General features: G+C 43.0%; 1 pseudogene across 1 annotated transcript; it reads left to right on the forward strand.

Annotated features, from left to right (window-relative positions):
* Window positions 1–230: 230 nt before the first annotated feature.
* Window positions 231–1,595, forward strand: LOC310744315 (large ribosomal subunit protein eL32-like; annotated as a pseudogene). The gene is made up of 2 exons: window positions 231–519; window positions 1,405–1,595. The product of its transcript is annotated as a large ribosomal subunit protein eL32-like (transcript).
* The last annotated feature ends 4,754 nt before the right edge of the window (window positions 1,596–6,349 follow it).

Below are 6,349 nucleotides of genomic sequence, written 5' to 3' on the forward strand. Positions count from 1 at the left end.
CAATTAAAACTATTTATTGTAATTAATTCAACAAATTTGTTGATCTTGATCTAGTGATATTAGCTTTTCAAAGTCTGATAGTTATTTTCACTTCCAGTGACACTCCCCCCACGCCACTCCCTTGCTTCTTAGCACCCTGGGGGTGTGTGTGCTCACTTTGGGAACCACTACGCTAAACGAAATACAGCTCTGTGGCATGTTAAGATTTTGTCTATAGTAGGAGGTGGCGCTTTTCTCTCCCTCTCTACACTCCCTCTCTGCACGGGTGCCGCCATTCTCCAGCAGACACTATGCCGGCCCTCAGACCCCTCATCAAGCCTAAGATCATCAAAAAGAGGACGAAGAAGTTCATCCACCATCCTTCTGACCACTATGTCAAAATTAAGTGTAACTGGTGGAAGCCCAGCTGTATTGACAACAGAGTTCTCAGAAGATTCAAGGGCTAAATATTGATGCCCAGTATTGGGTATGGTAGCAGTAAAAAGACAAAGCACATGTTGCCTTCAGCATTCACACCAAGTAAATGTATAGAAGCCAAGATAAATTATGCTAGAAATGTAGGGGAAAAGAAGGGAATTTCCTACATATGTGGTGGACTTGTACTAAAGTTAAAATCTTTTGGGATACTATTTACAATGAATTAAAAAAGGTATTGAAATACAATTTTAGTAAAAAACCAGAAGTATTTTTATTAGGACTAACTGATGAGAAAATCCACCAAAAAGATGTAAACCTATTCATGTATGCCACAATGGCAGCAAGAATCCTCCTGGCACAAAGATGGAAACAGCAAGAGCTCCCCAGCCTGGATGATTGGCAGATAAAGATGGTAGAGTATGTGGAACTAGCGAAGTTGACGGAGAAAATTAGGAATCGACTCGACGAAAGATTTCAAAGGGACTCGAGCAAATTTATAAATTATTTGAAAGAAAGTTGTAAACACCTAAAAATGTTTGTAGCATTAACGTGAAATGTTTTGTAATGTGGAAAGAAGGAGCTAATTTACAAATGAAAGGGTGACTGTTAAATGATTATATATGGTAAAGAAGTGATTATAGAAATGTGATAAATATGTTAAAATAGTAGGAAAATCAGAAAGAGTGACAGAAGGAAGTCGTTACTCATTTGGAGTAGTGATGTAAGCTCGAGATATGTATGATATGTATGATAAAATGAAATGAAATATGGAAAACTCAATAAAAATCATGATAAAAAAAGGAAAAAAGAGAAGAGGACGAAGAAGTTCATCCGCCATCCTTCTGACCACTATGTCAAAATTAAGTGTACCTGGTGGAAGCCCAGCTGTATTGACAACAGAGTTCTCAGAAGGTTCAAGGGCCAAATATTGATGCCCAACAATTGGGTACGGTAGCAGTAAGAAGACAAAGCACATGTTGCCTTCAGCATTCAGAAAGTTCCTTTGAAACAATCTCAAAGAGCTGGAGGTGCGGCTGCTGAGCAACAAGTCCTATTGTGCAGAGATTGCTCACAAGGTTTCATCCAAGAATCGGAAGATAATTGTGGAAAGAGCAGCTCAGCTTGCTATCAAAGTCACCAATTCAAATGCCAGGCTTCGCAGTGAGGAAAATGAATAGTTGCTCTTCTCCAACTGTACTATATTTAATAAAAAGTCAAAAAGTGAAAAAAAAAGTGAAGAAGAAAAACCAGTAGGATGTGGCTACATACTGTTCTTTCTTTCTTTGGTGATATTTGCATATTGCAAAGTCAAAAGCATCTTTCACAGCGTCATCCAAAGCAGATGGTTAATGAATCAACAGAAAACACACATTTTATAAAACAGAATGCAGCCTTGAAGCAGGAATGTGCAATTGTGAAAAGGCATTCCTTAGAAAGGGATGCTCAAAGTGATGCCGTGTTCGTGTTTTTTAAATAAGTTTTGCATATTATTGGTGTGTGCAAAATCAGAAATCTTTCTCAACCCGGGTGAGGCACTGAACCCTCTAACCTGAGTGTTTGGATGATGATATATTCATAATGGGAACACCCGTTTACAGAGAAAGTTGCTTTTTAACAAAAACTGTGTTGTAGGTATGATGGGAATAAGCAAAAATGCTGAATGAAAGAGCTTTTCCGGGAGATCAAAGAAGAATGCTTGCCTTTAATTATTTAAAACATACAAAACTGAGTTGTTTGTTGACAGTAATTACTCTGAACTAAGGTTAAAAACAATATAATGGCATGCCTTCCTCATCTGTCATGAGCAGAAACTTGGAGAGCACTTATCACAATGCATAAGCTTGTGGAAGAATCGTAACACTGTATTTTTTAAGCAACCTGGCTTTTAAAGGATCCTGGGTTTCTTAACTGAAGGATTGAGAAACGTGTTTCTCTACATTGGTGTTAAACCTTAAAAGCAAGGATTTTTAGGGTGCATTCGGGGCACTTTGTGGCACAATGCAAAGGGCAAGATACTACTGCATCCCCATTCCCGTCCTCCAACAAAGGGAAATAGCCAGGAGACTTAGGAGGAACAGCCAGATTATTGGGTGGCGCTGTGGGTTAAACCACAGAGCCTAGGGCTTGCCGATCAGAAGGTCAGTGGTTCAAATCCCCGCGATGGGGTGAGCTCCCGTTGCTCGGTCCCTGCTCCTGCCAACCTAGCAGTTCGAAAGCACGCAGTGCAAGTAGATAAATAGGTACCACTCTGGTGGGAAGGTAAACTGTTTCTGTGCACTGCTCTGGTTCACCAGAAGCGGCTTAGTCCTGCTGGCCACATGACCCGGAAGCTGTACGCCGGCTCCCTCGGCCAGTAAAGCGAGATGAGCGCCGCAACCCCAGAGTCGTCCATGACTGGAACTATCGGTCAGAGGTCCCTTTACCTTTACCTTTAATTCAGTATTATTTACACTGTTTGGCAGAAGATCTACAGGGTTTCAGTCTCTCCTAGCTCTGTCATGAACCTGGGACCACGTCTTCTTGCTGTTGCAGGCTGACATTCTCGCTTAAGATAATTTTGTCTATCATGAGTGTTCAATAACGGATTGATGTTTTTGAATTATGGTGCTGGAGGAGACTCTTGAGAGTCCCATGGACTGCAAGAAGATCAAACCTATCCATTCTTAAGGAAATCAGCCCTGAGTGCTCACTGGAAGGACAGATCCTGAAGCTGAGGCTCTAATACTTTGGCCATCTCAGGAGAAGAGAAGAGTCCCTGGAAAAGACCCTGATGTTGGGAAAGATGGAGGGCGCAAGGAGAAGGGGATGACAGAGGACGAGATGGTTGGACAGTGTTCTCGAAGCTACCAGCATGATTTTGACTAAACTGTGGGAGGCAGTGGAAGACAGGAGTGCCTGACGTGCTCTGGTCCATGGGGTCACGAAGAGTCAGACACGACTAAGTGACTAAACAACAACAAAGCCTGCTATTTTGCAAATAAAAAATAATGAAACAATATGCCATAGTTATTTTCAGGGACACTGGTTCAGAAACTGGCACTGCCATTGTTTAATTTCATTTGCATGCAAGTTACGGTAATAGCACAGCAAATTAAATTCTGGTCCAGCTTGGGCTCCAAGTTTGTAGATTTCCTCTCCTAGTGAAAGACTGCCTGCTCCAGTCCTAGGCAAAGCTGTGATGGTAGTTGTGTTACCTGGACCCATAAAAACATCATGCTGAGCTCCCATTTTGTTAGCCCTGCAGGCTCATACATAATTAGAGCTTTAATGGGAAGAGCCGGTGGTAAGTGAGAAGTTCTAACATCTCTGTAGAGGGAGATAGTTAAAAGAAATAGCCTATTTAGAAAGTGTCAGCAAGATGAGCCCAGTGGCCTTTACATGTTCCAAGAATATCATCATATACCTTCTGCAAGGTCCTGGCTCACTGGAGGATGACTCCCTGGGTCTGGTGGCTGCATCATTTTCTCTGTAATAGATTTTCCCTTTTCCAATCTGTTGCGTTCTCTGACAGCTGCTCACCAGGGTGACACAATTTGTGGTTTATCTGTCTGTTCTGAAGGCTTGGGACATGTGCGGGGATAGTGTTGTGACAGTCACGTTCGGCCTGTATTGTACCATCTTCTCTTTAATCATGGATAAATATTGATTGAAATATTTTGCTTGGAATTAATTCTCTCAACATTTCTGTGTTCCAAACAAAATGAGCAGATTGACAGGGTTGTTGCTTTTCCTTCCAAAACGACAGCAAATGGCCTTAGAGCCGCAGCAAAATGGAGTGCAGTGCAATTCATGGTCTCTTGCGACTGAAGAGCAAGACCTGGCTTCGTAAACAAGAGCTTACATTTTGTAAAGCCTTCTAAGGCTAGTAGAACACAATTATATGCCTCTTAGGTTTTCAATAATAATTACTTCTTACTGGGTTAATTGTGCTCCCATTCCACCTCTGGTTTTATTTTGCTGTGCAAGAAATGCAAGGAAGCACACATGAGGAACTGTGATCACCTGTCTCGCCTGCTAATTGATTTATCTATTAAACTCACATAAATTTGTACATGGATGAAACGATAGCTCTGAAGCAAGAAGCATTGTGTTTCTGTTCTTAAATGACACAGGCGGTCTTGTAACAGGTGTCATGTTAGAAGAAGCAGTCCCTTCTATGGGGTGAGAAGAGGAAAAATATGTCTTTGCCACCTGCAGCTATCAGGCTCTGCCTGCAGCCTTATTAGGCTGAGTTTATTTATCTCTGGATTAATTGAAAGGGGGAGCAGGGTCGAGATTATTATTATTATTTTAAAGCTTTATGCATCTTCATCTAATCTTGCCACTTTCTAAAAATTATTTATTAGTGTGTGTTTTGCTTTTTCTAATCAAAGAGTAAAATAAAATCTGGATTAAAGGGTTTTCTCAGAATGGTGGAGGCGGTGTGTGCTGTCTTGGGCTTCCCGATCAGAAGGTCAGCGGTTCGAATTCGCTTGTCGAGGTGACCTCCCGTTGCTCTGTCCCAGCTTCCTGCCAACATAGCAGTTCGAAAGCACGCCAGTGCAAGTAGATAAATAGGTACCACTGCGTCGGGAAGGGAAATGGCATTTCTGTGTGCTCTGGTTTCTGTCATGGTGTCCTGTTGTGCCAGAAACGGTTTAGTCCTGCTGGCCACATGACCCGGAAAGCTGTCTGTGGACAAATGCCGGCTCCCTCAGCCTGAAAACAAGATGAGCACCTCAACCCCAGAGTCACCTTTGACTGGACTTAACCGTCCAGGGGTCCTTTACCTTTTACATAGTAGTGGAGTCACTTGTCCTTCTTCTTATAGGAAATGCTCAGCAATGCGGGAGGGGGCAAAAATGGCAGGGTCAATGATGATCCTTTGGGAGGAGTGAAAAATTTCCCTATCTTGATCCGAGGAATATTGGAGGGCCTGCTGCTTCTGAGCTATGTGACCCATCTAGGCTCTGTGGTAGTCTGTTGCATGCTATAATTCAGGCCTGAGATGTGGTAGCAGCGACCGGGTTATCCAGCCTCCTCCTCTTCCTGAGCATAAACATTCCTTTAAAGAAAAAAGAAAAAAAGGACAGTGCTTGCAGGCCTGGCTACTTGAAAGCAAGCAACAACCCATTTGCACATGGGATTCCATCTCAAGCCAGGGATATACAAGTAGAGGCCAGCTTCAGTGTTATGTTAAATGAGTGTACATTAGTATTTGTATTGTGTGTGTTTCAAACAGAAGCTGTCTGAAGGCTCCCAATGTGGATCAGGACCGTGGCATGTGGGGAGTGGGGTTTTAACCCTTTCACCCATACTGCATATTGTTGTTGTTGTTTAGTCATATCCGACTCTTCGTGACCCCATGAACCAGAGCATGCCAGGCACTCCTGTCTTCCACTGCCTCCCGCAGTTTGGTCAAACTCATGCTGGTAGCTTCGAGAACACTGTCCAACCATCTCGTCCTCTGTCGTCCCCTTCTTCTTGTGCCCTCCATCTTTCCCAACATCAGGGTCTTTTCCAGGGAGTCTTCTCTTCTCATGAGGTGGCCAAAGTACTGGAGCCTCAGCTTCAGCATCTGTCCTTCCAGTGAGCACTCAGGGCTGATTTCATTAGGAATGGAGAGGTTTGATCTTCTTGCCATCCATGGGACTCTCAAGAGTCTCCTCCAGCACCATAATTCAAAAGCATCAATTCTTTGGCGATCAGCCTTCTTTATGGTCCATCCAGCTCTCACTTCCATACATCACTACTGGGAAAACCATAGCTTTTACTATACATACCTTTGTCGGCAAAGTGATGTCTCTACTTTTTAAGATGCTGTCTAGGTTTGCCATCGCCTTTCTCCCAAGGAGCAGGCGTCTTTTAATTTCGTGACTGCTGTCACCATCTGCAGTGATCATGGAGCCCAAGAAAGTAAAATCTCTCACTGCCTTCATTTCTTCCCCTTCTA

The sequence above is a fragment of the Podarcis filfolensis genome, assembly GCF_964270895.1.
Source record: "Podarcis filfolensis genome assembly, chromosome: 11".
Taxonomy (NCBI): Eukaryota; Metazoa; Chordata; class Lepidosauria; order Squamata; family Lacertidae; genus Podarcis; species Podarcis filfolensis.